The sequence below is a fragment of the Podarcis filfolensis genome (genome assembly GCF_964270895.1).
Source record: "Podarcis filfolensis genome assembly, chromosome: Z".
NCBI lineage: Eukaryota > Metazoa > Chordata > Lepidosauria > Squamata > Lacertidae > Podarcis > Podarcis filfolensis.
In genome coordinates this window covers 26254929-26272987 of record NC_139617.1, presented here as the reverse complement: position 1 = coordinate 26272987, position 18059 = coordinate 26254929, and the positions used below count along the sequence as shown (strand labels likewise).

The following is an 18059-nucleotide window of genomic DNA, read 5'->3' as shown; positions in this document are numbered from 1 at the left end:
CTTTTAATTATCCTTAACTAATAATTCTTTTCAAAATCTTCCTTGCAATATTTCACAAAGTCCTCCTTACAGAACGTCTTGCAATCCCACTAGCATAATAATAATAATAATAATAATAATAATAATAATAATAATTTATTATTTATTATTTATACCCCGCCCATCTGGCTGGGCCTCCCCAGCCACTCTGGGCGGCTTCCATAGAAACCAAAAATACAGTAAATACAGATTATCTAATATATCCTTGTTTCTCAAAGGCAAAGAGGGTACTATTCCCCTACTTATACCTAATGATTTATGATGCCCTCTATAATTTCATGATTTTCACAGGAATAACATTGCATTCATTTTCTTTTTGGTCATACCCAAGAGTTAAACCTTCATGAAATGGTTTTGCCTCCAAATTGTCAGCAGACCTGATTCTTAGAACACTTAATCTGCATAGCTAAGTTGGGTTTAGAACTGATTACATGGATACCTGGAGCCAATTTACACATTACATGGGAGACCCATGATTAGTGTTTAAAAACAACACACCCCTGAAAATGCAGTTTCAGAGTGGGGTGGATGACTGAAAAATTAATCAAAACAGTATTGTTATGAAGGGGGTGCTTAACCCTTCTCCCAAGGCCATAATTGTAATCAAAATTGCCCCACTTGCTTTCCCACCTGTAAGAAAAATATGGCTAATCTGATTGCAAAAATGGCACTCAGGGAATGAACTCCACCTCCCTCCAAAACTGCTTCTGCAATCAAATTTCCTGCCTTCTTGCATTTCAGTGTTGTTGGGATATATGCAAAAGCATTTGGAGACCAATCAAGGTGTCTAAGCATAATGTGGTTCTTGGCATGAAATCTATGCAGCTGAAATGTTCTAATTTTCTTGTTAGATGTAGAGAGATTTATTTTCCCAACGTGTGGGGATAGTACAGTAAACCTTTGAGCCCAGAATGGTATTTGCCACATTGCATTTGTGTCTTGAGCCTCAGAGGGAGAAATTATATGCTACTGGCACCACTCACCCAGATGTCAAATGATACTGTGAATATGGAGCTTAAAGGTCCCAAATACCAAGTGGTGCATGAAGCTTGATGGCAGCTGTGGTGTGGCTCTTTGGTGTGAAGTTTGTTGCTGCCAGCTGCTAAAGTAGTGTGAGCTGATTAAAAAAAAATGAAGAAGAACCTATTGTGCTTATCTTCACTTATCATTTCTCTGAGCTGATGAGCTGACTTAGGGAAACATGGAGGGAGCTGCTGCATTCTTGCATGAGTCGAGTTCCGCGTGGTTCTGTCCCTCAGCATCTTTGAGGAGCTCACTTCCACGGTGCCAAGTTTTTGCTGAGCACGAAACCTTGTTTGCCAGTTTAACTGCATCCTCCTGTCAAGAGCAAGTCTCTCAGCTCAGAGGTAGCTTCAGAACCAAGGTGTACCAGACATCTGCCAGAAACTGCACCTAAGCAAAACTGTGAACAGAGGTTGGGAAAATGATTACCTGCCTGATACGGAGTCAGGTTGCTGGACCATCTATATCAGTACTGTCTTCAAAGTGATGAACAGGGTTTCAGCTGGAAAGTGGGCATTCCCAGCTCTGCTTTTGAGAGAAAACTACCTTGACTTCATGGGGTATCATGAGTTTTGAGTCTCACCTTTGGTTCAAATGCAACCACTTTCTCAAGCCAGGAGGCAAATTAAGCAGAACAGAAGCTTTTCCTTTGCTGCTTTCATCTAGCTCCAGGAGCAAGTTAATGTCGTGGAGAACAGAGGATTGCAGAAGAGGGCATAGGCCTCTAAACATAACATGCTGATTTTTCTGATTGCTACTTCTATCATAGACCTGCTTTGTTAAGACCCAGAGTGGTGGGTTAGAGTGCTAGACTAGCACCTGGGAGTCCAGGGTTCAAATTCTCACTCAGCCATGAGATACACTGATTGACTTTGGTCACCACTTCTCAATTTAAATTACCTTACAAGGTTGTTATAAGAATGAAATGGGGCCAAGGGACACCAGATATTATTGTGTTGAAATCCTTAGAGGAAAGGTGAGATATCCTCACCGGCTTGAGGCCTTGGGCATTCAGGTGCCCCTTCCCAGCTTCTTATGAATTCACTTATATTTTCATTTGTGCAGCTGGCTTTGAATTGTTCTGATCTGCTGGTTTCCCCTCTGCTGTCTGTTTCCCCTTCTCTCTCTGTGTTTTGATTTTTTAAAAATTGCATTTTGATACTCTTGCTTCTGGTCACCTCTGACTTCTTCAAGAATGGAGGGATGGGGGATGTGGTACCCTCCAGATGTTGCTGGACTCCATGACCATTGGCCATGCTAGCTAGGGCTACTGAGTAATGAATGCCAAAAACACCTGGATGGCCACAGGTTCCCCACCCCTAATATATGGCTTCCCTTACACAGACACACACCAAAACCAATAACCATCCCCACCTGAATAACCCCTGCTACCCACACCAGGAACCTAACATGATCTTCCTTTTCTTTTTAAATGTTTTGGGCTGTGGTGGCTTTCTGGGGTATGTGGGGAGTGCACTTTAAAGGACTCTTAGCTAAGCGAGGGTTGTGGATTTGGGCTGGGGCTTGCAAACAGTCTCTTCCTCCCCTCCTGCCCGAGCGCACCCCCACCCCCACCGTCGATGGCGTTTTCCAGAACCCCGTGAGAGAGAAGCGAGCAAAACGACCGAGAGGGCTGGATCCCAGTCCAGGCGGAGAAACGACTGGTGTGGCGGGTGGGGGCGGGGGGTCGTCTCTGGTGGGGAAGAGGAGCCAGCGAGCAGCGGCGGCGGCTGCTGCTGCTGCGGGCGAGACCGCTAGTCAGTTTCGCGCCTCTCTCCCCCACATCTGCTAAGGTGGTGACACGGATCGCTCGTCTTCGGGCGGGAGGGGACGGGAGTCTCACCAGCAACCCTTTGCTTCTCTCTGCTCCCCATCACACCCGGAATCCAGGAGCAGCAGCGGAGGTGGCGGCGGCTGTGGAGGAGATTTGGGATTGTAGCCAATCCAGAGCGCAAAGAAGCGAAGGCTGCGTCTGCCTGACAGCCCCCCATTCATCCTCTCTCTCCCTCCCGCACCTTGTGCCCGCTTGGCTTGGGACCTGGGTTGGAAAATGAAGATGCCGTGACGTCTAAAGGTTGGTTGCCCGATGGGCAAGTTTGGTGGGGCCAAGTAAAGGAGTCCGGTGGAAGAAGGAGCCGCGGGACTCTTCTTCCCCCACCTAGCGCTCCTCCGTCTCCCCTACCCACCCCAACGGCCACGGTGGCTGGATTATTATTCCTGTTGTTGCATCCCTGCCAAAGAGGAGCGTGCCTCACCCACGAGGGAGCCTGAGGATCACAGTCCGGATCATGTAGAGCCCCAGTTGTTTCTCGCTTAGGTGAGTCTGCTGGAGCTCGAGGGGTGCGAAGGAGGAGGAGGAGGAGGAGGAGGAGAAGAGGGGTCGTGTGTGGAGGGAAGCAGTGGGCTTTGAACCCCTTTATGGGGATCTGCTTTGTCTGCCATGAATCTGATCTATGTGTGCTCCGTGGGCTGGAAAGGAGAGCTAAATGTTGGGGTCATGGTGGGGCCGTTTAGGGATGTTTCAGGCTTAGTTAGGGGAACAATATAGGGAGGGAGGGGGAGCCCCCCATCGTCTCTCTCAGATCATGTGTCTATCCTCGTGGAGCTCCTGATTCTTGTAAGGTCTGGGAGCAAAGTCAGCCACAGTCCAATGCTCTTTAAAGAGGAATGGTGCAGACAGGTGCAGATGGATTGCAGCTGAACCCCAAGAATAAGCAGTGGAACCTGGTGCGCACCGACCTGATATCTCATTTCTCTGTGCTCCTCCCCCCCCCCCGCCGTCCTCGAAATCGCACCTCTGAATATGGTGCACAACAAAAAAAGAGGGAAGGGGTGGGTGACACTACCATTCCCAAGGCAGACAGACCTTGTAGGAAGCATGTTTCTGTTTTGTTTTCTTACTCCAAAGCAAATCCATCTTAATTCAACCGGACTGACTCCCAAGCAAGTGTGCAGAGGATTTACAACTCCTTTAACAGCGCGATCCTATGCATGTCTTCTCAGAAGTGAGTCCATTTGAATTACTCCCAGGTAAGTGGGGATGGGATTGCAGCCAACATCTGCCCTTATGGAGCAGCTATGTTTGACCTGGACTGTGGTACAAAAGCAACACTTTGCTTTGTGGGGTTGCACCTTGAAATAAAGGCTGTTGTTGTGGTCTCCAAAAGAGAGGAGGGGGAAAGAATCGACCCGATGAAAGAGAAAAGATGTGTGCTGCTTCACATTTAACTTTGTTTTGGTGCACACTTAAATCATTTATTTTGTAAGTGTGCATCCTAAAAATGTAATGTGTGGATGAGATAGAACATGTGTTTGGAGGAACAGGTGCCGTAAGGATGCATCCCTCACAGACAGAAGACTGGGTGCAGAACCTTGCCAACTGGTCCAGCAGCAGCCCTCAATTTGATTTTGTAGTGCTTGCAAAGGCCCTTGAGAAGAAGCCCTCTTTGCTGCTGAAGATCTCTGAAAGGCCATCTAGGGTAAAAGGGACGAGATTGGCTTGGTTTTATGATTTGCTCATACCCTTGCAAGGACCTGGGCTTCAAAACCAGCCTCTTCCCCCGCCCCTTCTCCCAGGATACTGAGTGCCTCAAGTCTCCCTCTCAGACACTGTTTTGCCCTCAGAGAACTGTAAATCCAACACCTGTCACAGCAAAGGAAGCGGGATGGAAGGGAGGCTGCAGGTCTTTCCCCCTCTCCCTTTGATATGCATGTAGCCAGATAATATGTTGAAGCAGGGAAGTCAGCAGGGAAGTGAATGTGACTTCTTCACCAGGGCACTCTCGCTGCTGCAGCAGTTAGAAAAACCAAAGTGGCCACGCATTGCCAAACTGGCCTCCATTCAGGACAGCTCAGGAGGCTGCGCAAACTTGCAAAGGTGCCAACTCCTTTTTATTACCAGAGAAGGGGCAGGGAATGGCGAGGTCTTAAATCTAAGTGACAGTGTTTAATTTATAGTAGGCTTAACTGTGCGCTCAATTTTTGTTTAATGTGGTGTGGATTTTATCCCTGGCGCAGGTTAATTGCCAGTATAAATACACACCTATATTTATACAAGTGAAGAATGAAGGGGGGGGTGCATTTTTAGTGTTTTGTCTCCCTCTGTGTGAGAGAGAAACACACACACACACACACACAACCATTGGAATCCAAAAGGTAGACATGATGTCATTGGGAGGTATTCTGTGCTCTAAAGGTTGCACATCAGATGCAGGTCTCTTCTTCTCTACCCTCGGTTGCCAGCTGTTCGGCCATTTGTGAGCTCCCCTGACATTTTAAAATGCATACACTACTTTAAGATTGCAATGACTGTTCACCTCTATTTGATTTCATGATGCATGGGATTTAACTGCTGCCCTCTGATGCTTCAACAGTTTCCAAGCATTTGAACTCCTTGCTAGTGTTATTGACACAGATGATTCAAACACGTAGGCTCTTGCTACCAGTGCTCTTATCATAATTGGTGCTCTCTTGGGCCACTTGGAAACTACACAGACTTCTTTTTGTGTCCCAGGCTGAATCAAAAGGGACATTGGCCTGAACTTTATTTGCTGTTCTGCCTATTTCTACTGTTGCCATCAAATCTAGTTTTGTCTGAGAGCCTTTCTGGAGCAGCAGGAGGCAAAGTAAACATTGCATCAGGTGAAATGTAAACCAGACATGTTTAGTGCAGTGTCCAAGTAGTGGTAATGGAGTGGAAAGTTTAGGGGAAAAGTGTAGGGGTTCATTTTCTGTAGATCTGTCAAGGCCACAATATCTGTTTTCTCTTTCCAGCAAAGATTAAGACTTCCCAAGTGACCTTTGGCAAATCTTTTGTTTTTCTGATGATTTGCTATTTCTCCCCCTGCAAAATTTTTGTTGCCGTACTTTGATGCTGGTTTTCTTAATCATCTTTCAAGAAAACAAAAGAAAACATAGCCAGTTTCATGGGATATTTTTCTATCCCAAGTGATTTCCAGTGTAGTATGAAATTGATATGGAGTAGCATGAAACTGACACATGAAGTTTAGGAAGGGGGTTCTCTACCCCAAGCCAGTTCAAATGTTCCCACCAAAGACATGTGTGTCATGTCCGATGAATGGCACTTATACCCTTCTTTGGATCAGATTTTGCTGGAAAAACTACATGGGGCTTTAAACATAAAACACCTAAAATGGGCTGACATTATCTGGGGCAAAAAACGGAACTGAAGCTTCAGCTGGTTTTCTTATAATTTTTTTTGTAAAGTGGCTGAAATTCAGGGACATTGTATATTCCTGTGTAGCTGACAATAAACTAGGATGCAGAATGGATTCCAGACTCATTTTCTTGGAAGAAGGTTTTAAGAGAAGTGCTGTATAAATGCAAAACATGCTTACTGCTGATATCAAGCTGCAGCACAAGCCACTATGCTGTTGATTTCTTTCCCTAAAGCCTGAAATAAAAGAATCCAAAACTTGTACCATTTTTCTATATATGCGGATCTACAAGGGCTTAGAAATTTAGCTTTATTATACTGAATAAAAAAGCACAGGGAAGAAAAGAGACACGTGCTCATTTGTTCTCTTTCTGAATATTCACATCCTGTTCTTTTAATTTGAAGTGCTTAAGTAGTAGGTAAAGGAAACATCATTATTTTCCTTTCAGCTCACCTAATGAGCACTAACTGCATCTATATATGAGAGCAAGTACATGGTTCTGTTGACACAAACATGGGCTCTTCATGTTCCCTCTCTTCTCATATTTTGATTTGCAATTATTCTTGGTTATTGTTGTTCCTCTCACTATGCCAACAATAAATGGATGAGTAAGTTATCAGGGAAATGTAGCCCACATAATTTAAGATATTGTGTTGCGCACATATTCCCCATAATGAAAGAGCCCAGGTGTTGGCTTGGTTTTGAGCTGTGGAAAAATAAGACACCAAATTGTTATAATGCATCCTGCTACTGCTATTGATTTGATGTGCGGAAGATCTAGAAGATCTGGACTGCAGAATCTTGGTGCTTTCCTTAAACACTCACTTTGTTTCTATCTCAGGGGATTAGAAATTTGTTTTCCAAGTTCAGCTTCCCTTTGCCCTCTACTTGAAACAGATGATCCCCCTCCCATCAGCTTGGAGCCAGGAGGGGTATTTTTGCTCCTGCATTTGTGATTAGTTTCAGAGGCACCATGAAACCCTCCAAGCTGGCAAAGAGGGTAAGGGGTTCATCCCTGTTTTTGTTATGGGCCTTGGAAGTCATCCAACTGCTCCCAGGTGCTCTGGGCTTTCGAAGTGATACGGAGTGGTTTTAACATGAGATCAGGGAGGAGACCCTACTCTTCACCCTCTTGGCAAAATTTGAGCAGAGTTCTTGGATAGCTACTAAGACTAATCCAAAATTGTGGGTCATCACTTTAAATATGTATTTGCCACACACATTAAAAATTGTAGGCTTAATATTGAGGGCATTGGGAATGCTTCCATTTTTTGGCCTTGGAGGGGAAGGGTGGGATATAAATTGAATTAATTGCAATAACAACAACAGTAACCAACACCACTGCTTTCCACTTTGTTGGTTTTAAATTAAATTTCCAAACGGGGGCTCTTCCCCAAACTTATTAAACTACGTAAGAGAAGACAAAGGTTGCAAGCCTTCCATACAAGCAAAGTTTCACCGTTATCCAAGTAATTAACATATTTAGTCACTATTTCTTGAAAGAGTTTTTAAAAAATGAATTCATCAATTCTATCAAAGTCAATTGTCATGATTTAGTGATTTTTCCATGACTTTTAAAAACTGTTCCTCTACCAATGTAGCATTTGAAGATTCCCAAGGCTTTGCTAGTTCTCTTTTAGAAGCTGTCAATAAATTTGCCACCAATTCCATATCTCCATGTTCCTCGCTGCATAATTTAAAATATTGCATTTGATCCTTCAGGAGATATCAGTTCTTCCGAAGCAACATTTACTAAAAATAACAATGTGCACACACTTATTCTTCATGAATGGCTTGTTTCACATATCCTGAAAAAGAACTAAAATGGAAATGAAATGAGAAAGAGGACTCTTTTCCCCAATCTAATATTTCCCAGAGTAAGGATGAATATGATTTTGCAAGAATTTTCATTATGTGCTCTTTTTTCTTGTACTTTAAGATATGGATAAATTGGCCAGTTTATCAATTTTTAAAAATAGAATTCCATGTGCTTAAGCAAAACTAGAGTGAATATTTGAGCTCTTGGAACAGTTAAACATAGCTATTCTGTGTTCTTGAGTATATCCTCTTGCTTAAAAGCATTAATTAGTACCTTTCTGGATAGGCTGGAGTGGGGGACCTGATCTAGCATTCTTCAGTAGAATGTCCTTGCAGCCAGCAGGCATTTGGAGATCCATTGTGAACCTGACCCTGATGAACACCACCTGTTCATTTGTCTGCCAATCCCCCACAATATTTTTTTTAAAATGTGCCCCAAATGGCTCACAACAAACCAAATGAACAAAAGTAAATAGAAAAATTAAAAGCATATCAAGAACAATTAAAAATAATCACAATATCAACAAATGCAGAAAAAGGGGGCTGTATCTAATGTTAGCTTTACTCCAGAGTAGACCCATTGAAAGTAATGAATATAACTAACTTGGCTTCATTAATTTCAAGGGGTCTACTCTGGAGTAGGGCTAACATTGGATACAATCCTAAATCCACACAATGTTATATAAAACAATACAAACAAGCCAGTCTAATTCAACAGCTTCAAACTGAATGGGAGAGAAAACAATGCCTGGCACACATGTAAAACGATAGAATACAACAGCTAACCACACATCTCACTTGTGAAGTCCCTCCCAGGCTCTCACCTGGGTCTGCTCTCCTAATTACTTCCCCTTCTTTCACTTGCGGAGGTAAATATTGCCAGTACTCCTTCAAGTCATACATACCCTCACAGTTTTTATATTCTTCAATCCCTCTCTTGCTATAACCCTTCCAACACTATCCTCAAGGCAGTTCCTTTGATGAGCCCCAACTCTATCTTGAAAATTAAAGCCCCAATACCACACTCTTATGAGCTGGTCCTGTAGGGCTACTGTCTCTAGCCTGGTGGTTCAGCTTGAGGCAGGGATGAGCAAATCTGTATTAGTTTCTCATTTCCCCCAATCTTCAGTTCAGTTTCCCATATATTTGTTTGAGAATCCTTTTTATATATTAAAAAAGTCCACGTGAAAATTCATTTTAGTATAAATAGTCTCTTAATATGCACATTTTGCCTTTAAAAAATGTGCAGAGCAACTCCTCATAGTATAATGCATTATTCTTTCTACTGCATGCATTCCATATGGACGCTTTACTTTACTTTAGCATGGAGAAGTACATTGCAAAATTTGGAGAAGTGCACATTTCAGACGTTGCCGGTGTTTATGTCTGCGTATTGCTTCAGAAAAGTGAGACTTAGGTGGGCTCACTTTTGAATGCAAACTGAGCTGAATTTCTCCCCATCCCTAATCCCCAACTGTACATGAAGGGAGCAGCAGTTCAACACTCTGTTTTTCAATCAGAATTCATTGATAAAGTATCAATGAATTCTGATTGACAAACAGAATGTTGAACTGTCAGCTATCCGAAATATCATTGAAGATATCAAATAGAGAGCCAGCCGAAAAACCAGCAGGGAAACACAGCCAAGAAATTGAGATTCAGTCTAAAATATTCCAAGTGCCACAATATTCTCTCGCAGATACGCTACTTCAGAATTCATTGTAATGTGCTAGCGGGAGAGGGTGTTGAATGACTCAGATGAATGTAGCTCAGAGTAAACAAACATGTAAATCATTTTTGGCTACAGAGAAAGGGAGCCAGGGGAGAGGGGTGTGTGCACCATATTCAGGGAGAAGGCACTTGTGGTGATATGATCTGCAAAGTGTCCCTCAGTTTCAGAGAAGCCAAAAAAAAAAAAAAATCATTCTCAAATATTCAGCAGCCAGTGTCCTTTTCGTTTGCAGTTGGGATGTTGGTGCATCTTCTTCAAAAAGCTAGTTGTTGGAAATCACACACTCCACATGAAGCAAACACATTCTGGTCCAGGTTTGAATTCCTGGATGCTGATAGGAATTGGTGGTACATCAAGGTCAATGTCCACAGGCCAGTGTATCCCCCACAAACAACCACCCAGAGGGCAGTACTGTAGTTGATAAGGGCAGAAGCAAATGGGCTTGGCCTCAGCACCTGAGCCAGCCCACTGCGGCTCTCACTAGCTGCCACAGAATCCTTTCTTCTTATTTTAAAGCACACATACCTTAGATTGTACACTTTATAGATTCAGTGTGGTTTAGTGGTCAGAGTGTCAGACTAGGTCCTGGGAGACCCAGATTCAAATCTCCACTCAGCTACTCAGCTCACTGGGCGACCTTATGCCAGTCACTGCCTCTCAAGCAAACCTACCTCACAGGGTTGTTGTGGGGATGGCATGAGGTGGGGGAGAACCTTGTATGCCACTTTGAGCAACTTGTGAGAAAAGGTGGAATATAAATGCAATAAATAAATTAAAAATAAATAATCAGGGGTAAACAGCCTGCATGTATGGCCATATATGCAGTATTATTATTATTATTATTATTATTATTATTATTATTATTATTATTATCCTTTTAAAACACCTTACCCTTTTCTACAACAAAATAGTGCTTTTTTGAGTATCAGTGCATTTACCAACAGGGCAGCAGAAGCAAATCCCAATTTATTTCTATAGTCATGATGGTACTCTGTATTAAGTGAGTTTATAATGTGAAACTGCACATGCTCAGAGAAAAAACAGTGTTGATGAACTGCTCTTTCTGCTCCAATGCATCAGGGGTGTAAAAACAATTGTAAAGCATAATACAACCAGGAAAGTGGGCAGGAAATGAGAGAAATATGAATTGTGTGCTTCACGACTAAAGCAATAACACACGGCCATCTAAAGGATAAGGCAATTAGATTTCCTAGCTGCACCACTGATGGGAACGAACTCTTCTTCCCTCCCACATTCAGACTTGGGCAGTCTTTGTTTCAGTCTTTGCCAGGTAGGAGAAAAGCATAGCCAAAGTGGATCTCCAGGTCTTCAATTCGTTGAGGCCAGGCATGTCCAAAATCCATTTCGGGGCCCTAATCCAGCCTGCTGGTCAGTTTAATCTGGCCCCTGTAACAGTTTATCTCCTGGGGTAAAATCCCTTCATCAAATCTGGCCCTCTTTGAAAATAGTTTGGAGACCACTGAGGCCATAAAGTGCATGCAGCCCCATCAGTTATATGTAGAGCCATATGTAGGGCATTCCTTAGGGCATTTGTCTGGTGGACTGAGATCCATTCATGGGTTGTGGGCTGATACAAGGTGGGTCACAACAGGAACACTACTACTATGTAAATATATGGTAAAAGAATAAGAAATGAGTCTACAAATAAAAGCTTGGGTTAAAAGTGGGCCCTGGGTCTGAAAAGGTTGAAGGTACCTGCCTCAGGATTACTGTCATGGCCAAGCTGAGAAGCTGCAGTACCCCATCTGGCCACTATCAGGGTGGCACTGCGATCCAGTGAAGATTAGGCCGGTACAGTGGTACCTCGGGTTACAGACGCTTCAGGTTACAGACTCCGCTAACCCAGAAATAGTACCTCGGGTTAAGAACTTTGCTTCAGGATGAGAACAGAAATCATGCTCCGGCGGCAGCAGCAGGAGGCCCCATTAGCTAAAGTGGTGCTTCAGGTTAAGAACAGTTTCAGGTTAAGAACGGACCTGTGGAACGAATTAAGTACTTAACTCAAGGTACCACTGTAATTCCTTTAGGCTGTGAGCTGCTTTGATGTCACAGTGAGTAGGGTGCCCACAGTGGGTAGGGTGCATCACACAATCCCAAGTCATTGTACACATGACTTGGCAATGGTGTACAAGAAACTGAGCCAAAGTCAGCAGCCAGCCTCTGCTGGCAGAGTCCCTAGTTTGTGTTTCTTGGTGGCTTAACAATCTAGCTACGGAAAAGATAGAGACTTGCTACCTCAACTGTTCCTCATAAGGCTTGGTTTCCAGACCTGTAATCAACTTGGGTAGGATTGCCATATTTTAAAAAGTGAAAATCCAGACACAAAAGTTGTTGAGTTTTTGTTTTTTTCTGCCCAGGCACTATTTCCGACAGCCAAATCCCAGCTATGTCTAGGAAATTCTGGATGTATGGCAGCCCTAAACTTGGGTGCCTTCCTCTGCTCACCTTCCAACTTGTCAACATCCTTCTTAAATTGTGGCACCCAGAACTAGGCTGAGTATTCTAGGTGTGGTCTGACCAAGACAGAATAGAGTGGTACCATTACTTCACTTGATTGGGACACTATACTTCTGTTGATGCAACTTAGAATAGCATTAGCCTTTTTTGCTGCTGCATCACACTGTTGACTCAGGTTAAGCTTGTAGACCCTTTTCATATATACTACTGGTAAGCCAGGTGAGCCCCATCTTATATTTGTGCAACTGGTTCTTCCTGCCTAAGTGTAGAACCTAACATTTTTTCCTATTGAAGTTAATTTTGTTAGTTTGGGCCCAGTTCTCCAATGTGTTGAGGTCACCTTGAATCCTGATCTTGTCTCCCGTGGCATTGACTACCCCTCCCAGTTTGGTGTCATCTACAAATTGAATGAGCATCTCCTCAATTTTTTCAAACAAGTTGCTTATAAAAATGTTGAATAACAACGGGCCCAGGACAAAACTCTGCAGCACCCCACCCATCTCTAAGTTGTTAACAAGTTCACCCACCTAAAGGTATCAATACAATAAATATCTCTAAGCAATGTGCATAACTATTTGAGCCTGCCCAGGTGCAAAGATCCTCAGCTGAGCACCTTCTCACCAACAGACCTCACCACCTTTTGATAGCACAGATCCCTCTGGGTGGACCTATTTTGACCTGAAGTGATGTGCTGCCGAATCCTAGGCTAATCCAAATGGGCCCAGTTCAGTTCAGGATCTGGAATTAAGCTGCATCAAGTGCCCTGCCCTAATGCCCAGAGGCTTCCTTGAGGTTATTTGTTGTTTATTACATAACTGAGATGATGTCACTGTGTCAAACTTCTTTTTGGTAATTGCCCTATATATTAGTAAATTTGTGTACTGATTTCTGACCTGTTGACCGTAATGAATGGATGGTGACAATGGTATGGAATGGGCTCAGTTTGGACTATGTCTGCAAGGAATGTTTTTTCTTTGCTGCCCAGGAGCATGGCTATGGGAGGCATGTGCAAGAGACTTGCCACAAAGCATGTCTGCACTTCAGAATTTACCACTGCATGATGGTTTGGATCGTCAGATGGGAGGGGGAAAGCAGAGAAAAATGCCATGGCAAAACAGAATCTATGTCTTTCCAAGACTCACGCAGCTAGGTAGCTTTTTATTTTATTTTAAAAACTGATTTGTTGGTACTAATCTATAAACTACAATTAATTATCTGTTTAAAAGATGTAAGCCAAACACATGTTTTTACAATATGGCAAAGCAGTTGTCTTAGGAATTAAATCAGCTAAGAAACAAAAATGGAACAAACCCATTCATAGTTTCACAGCTGAAGCAACATTGTGCCGTAATGTAATAATGCAGCTATTCTTACAACTGAATCGGGTACACATGAATTGGCAGTAAAGACCTGCTTTTTTCTAATTTGCTTTTCCATAACAACATTATGATGTTAGATCCTGAAACCAAATCCTGTGCTGAAATTTTTCCTGTTGCTTTTTTTTTTGGGCAGGGGGGATGTGTGACCATTCATCTCCCTATTATTGCAAAAACAAATCGCACTCAAGAATGATAAAAGGAGATAAAATTTCAGAGATATTTCTCAGGTTATATGCAAGGGTTTTCATGTACCTAACTTACATTTGAGGGGGCTGGGGGTAATTGTGAGTGTCCTTCCTTCCATTCTACAAATCATTTCACCAGTGGTCTGCACATTGCAGGCTTCCTGGGTACTTATGCTTCGATCAAAGCCCAGGGGAAGACCTAATGAGGCGACTTCTCCCATGGGGCTTTTTCAGATCAGGGAGTTCAGGCAGCTTAGGAGTCTTTGGGGTGTTGGATAAATGTTTACTGGAAAGAAAAATATATAGGCTGCCCTTGCCCACCCCATAAAAACAAGGTGAGCTGAAAGCCACACACTGAGCAGAATTCTAAAGTGTCCTGAGACGCAGAAAAAACGAAGTCGCTTTTGCAGGGGAATAAAACCTTCAAGAAACCGGAGGACAGATTTCAGCAAAGCAGTGGATGAAACAGCAGAGAAACAGCACTGCCCAAAACAGCCCTAGGGCAAGATGGCTAATGTGCGTGCTGTCCTTTGCAGACCTTTTTTATTATTATTGCTGGCCGTTCTATATTGATCCCTAATAAGTCTGAAATGCATAGTGTAAAGCACTAGGATAGGGTTCAGCAACTGGAGGCTCCTAGGGAGCAATCTGGCTCCCTGAGGATCACACGCTTGTTTTCCAGTTGTCAATGCAAATGCGGCAGCTGCATGCAGGGAAGGAAAGCAACCACAAAACTGGCAAATACACAAAAGGCAAGGGTGTGTGTGTGTGTGTGAGAGAGAGAGAGAGAGAGAGAGAGAGAGAGAGAGAGAGAGAGACTTCAGGTGTTTGCAGTTAAATTGATAACGTCCCATTCGTTCGGTGAGAATCACTGCTTAAAATATGCCCGCGAAGAAGGACCTGTTTCAAAACATGTTGGGACCGGGGGGGGGGGGAATTCACTTGAAGCGCCTGGAGATTTTTTCCCTACTTTGTTATTTTTGTATGTAGGGGAGCTATGGAACTATAACTTGCTTAATTAATTAATTAATTATGCCTGTCCTGGGCCCTATGTTGTTCAACATCTTTAAAAACACTTAGATCCACGATCTCCCTGTGTAAAGCCCTCAAGTTCTTTAAATCAACGAGATCACACAAATATGTGAGATACAGAGGGGGCTATTCTTAAGAGGGAATATAAGTGCCAGGGTGTGTTGAAAGCTTGGTTCTGCATTTTGTGTTGATGTTAGATGTGTGATGGTCAGCAATTAGCCTGAATCAGCTTTTCCAAGTCTTGTCTATCTTCTGCATTTCAGAATGGTGTGTTTGTGTGTGTGTGTGTGTGATCTCCTCCTGCTTTCTGAGAAGTCCCTCAGTGACTCTAGAATGATAAGTTGATGTGGAGCAGAAGATGCTCCAGCACCCGTGATTCTATGAGCAACTGGTGCTTCCTGTTCCCCTTCCAAGATGACATCTTGACTTGGTTGCTCCATCACAGCCAAACTACTGTTAGGAGCATACATTCCAACCTGATCTGAGGTCCCAGATTGGCCACAACTGACCTGGGTTGATTCCAGAAACACCTAGTCCAACCTGGATCTTGTCCTAAATCAGTTCAAGGATGGGGCTAATCTGGGGCAGATCTTTAAAGCTTGGGCAGGTTCAAAATAGACCTGTCACAATCATGAACACAGTGAAAGGTGGCACGGTCCAATTTTTTTTGGGGGGGGGAGGGAGGAATGACAGGTGGATAAGGAGTGTAGAACTCTCCCCCTGCCTGATCCTTGATGCCCTGCAGCTCCTCTCTGCCAACCAAATGCGCTTTTGATATCAAGGTCTAAAATGAGCACTTGGCATCCTTGACCAGTTGCCAGGGTTCCAGTAAAATCTGGTGATGCCTGCTCTGACTCATTTAAAGTTTAGATCCAATTTTTAATTCCCTATGGTGCCCCAGTGTAGCATTGCTCCATAAGCTGCAATGGGAACTAGATGCTACCAACTTGCACTACTCAGAAAAGTGTTGCTCTCCACTACCAGGTAAGCTCGCCAGGATCCACTGATGCAGAGGAGGAGCCACTGCATGACACTTTGCTCAGGACTCCTTCAAACCTGGAGTCAGTGCTGCTGGTATTGCTCCGGTTAAGCAAACACTACCCATAACCTGAGATCAGCCTGTGCAGAAGTGTGTGTGTGGGAATTCTGCACCCCTTTTGTTGTTGCTAAAACCAAGCAGACACCACCCTTCCATTGCATCACTTGTTTATGCAACTGGGGCAAATCATTGTTTATACAAAAGGATCTGATGCCTTACCGTCCTGAGCCACATAAACAGTGAAGCTTTCGATGTTAATTAATTAATTCAGAATTAAAACACAGTTCTGCTAAGTGCTCAGTTATCTGAGGAGTTCTGGCATCAGGCAAAAGGAGGTGATGGATGGAATGCTTTGTCCCTATGACACTGAGATGGTATTAACACTGTTAGTCCCGGCTTAACTTTGCAACGGGCATCTGTAAAATCTGAGTTTGACACAGATAGGCAGGTGCTGGTCAGATGGGTCCCAAGGCAGCATGCATGGTCATGGATGTCCCAGAGGTTGGGTACCAAATCAAGCAAACATGAATCAAGGGTCAGTGGCTGGAGGCATGGTGACAGATCAGCTTGTGGTTAGACACCAGATTAAGCTGGTAAAGGCAAAAAATTGTTCAGAGTGAGCAGTTGGCTTGGAAAGAAAAGTTTTTTATGGCTTGACAAATCACCATTGGTTTGTGAGGTCAGTTGAGCATCTGCACCGGGGGTAAGATAACAGGGATTGGTCATGGTTCAAAACATACAAACCCTTTACACTCTAAAAGCAGGATCCTTTAATTCCTCCAGAGGCACATTCAATGGATTATAACCTTCAATCCTGCTCATTTTACCTACTGCATGTAGAATGTTTGTCTCAAGTGCCCCACTCAGCCCAAAAAAGATTCAAGATCTGTGGTCAGAAAAGGTTTCATTGTCGCAAATTTAATTTTAAAAATACTTAAACATACTTGAAAAAGACCAGGGAGAATTTTTCTCTGTGCGGCGGGTAGAGTTTATTATGATTTGCTTCTTCTTGCTGGTTGTGAGAAATTTCAGGAAAAGGAATGCCCCCCCCCAACTGCTTTACATTCACAGAGGAAATTCAGAGGTCAGACAATAGAAAGTTAATAAACCATGAAAATACTCGTTGTCAGCATAAGATGTCAAAACATACCAAGTGAATATTTTTATAGCAACAACTTATACCTGTTTGGGCAAGGCTAGAAGTGTGGCGGGGGGAGGTTATGAAAATTCATTACCTTGGTTATCAGTAAATGCAAATGATTAGATGTGGCATAGATGAATTCAGTTTACAAAAATCAGTAGGAGTTGCAAGCAAGGGGATTTTCACATGGTGCTGGAAATGGGGCGGGCCTTCGTTGTTATTGTTGTTCTTCGATTTGCATTTTCTTGTCTGCAGTTTGAATAGAATGCCAACATACGCAAAAAGGCACGGCCAGATAGAAATTATTTTCCTTCTGTTCCATGTCCACAGTGTTCATGCCACCACACAAGTAATAAGAAGTGGGGGGGGGGTTAACTTAGTTAATGGTTCTAACCATATGGCTTTTAAACATTTTGTTTGTTTGTTTTATTTAGAGCACTTTTACCCCTCTCTTCAGCAAAAAAGGCTTCCCACAGGCTTACAACCTAAAACCCCACAACACACAAGGAAAAGGGGACAGAGAGGGAAGAGGAAAATCAAAACCAAAGCTCAGGCACCAGTCTCTGAACAGTTGCTCCTCTAATGCCCAGTTGGCCCAGTTCAGGGGCAGGAGGTGCCTGATGGAGCTGGGCTCTTCACAAATGTGATGGAGTGAGCCTTCTGCTTCCTGTCTCTCCCACTGAGGCAGTCTGGGGCAATGAATGCCTCCAGATGACAGCTGAGGGGAGAGCAGGCCTCTCCCACTGATGGAGCTGATTCTTACTTATTTAATGAAATTTTAGCCCATCCCATATCAGGACCTTTTATTCTATAAAGAAGATAGTTTTAAGAAATGAGACTTAGGAATGCAGTGGTACCTCGGGTTAAGAACTTAATTCGTTCTGGAGGTCCGTTCTTAACCTGAAACTGTTCTTAACCTGAGGTACCACTTTCGCTAATGGGGCCTCCCGCTGTCACCACACCGCCACCGCGTGATTTCTGTTCTCATCCTGAAGCAAAGTTCTTAACCCGAGGTA

General features: G+C 43.5%; 1 protein-coding gene across 5 annotated transcripts in view; it reads left to right on the top strand.

Moving 5' to 3' along the window:
- Nucleotides 1-2585: 2585 nt before the first annotated feature.
- TRPC5 (transient receptor potential cation channel subfamily C member 5) overlaps nucleotides 2586-18059 on the top strand; it is a 169574-nt gene continuing 154100 nt past the window's right edge. Inside the window, exons 1-2 of one of the 5 annotated variants that reach the window (XM_083595868.1) lie at nucleotides 2586-3379; nucleotides 17478-17596. The gene's annotated coding sequence lies outside the window, so the exon portion shown is untranslated. Of the gene's footprint in view, nucleotides 3380-3970; nucleotides 4093-17477; nucleotides 17597-18059 lie in introns of all 5 variants that reach the window. The other 4 variants (XM_083595869.1, XM_083595867.1, XM_083595870.1 and 1 more) reach the window with 4 other exon arrangements.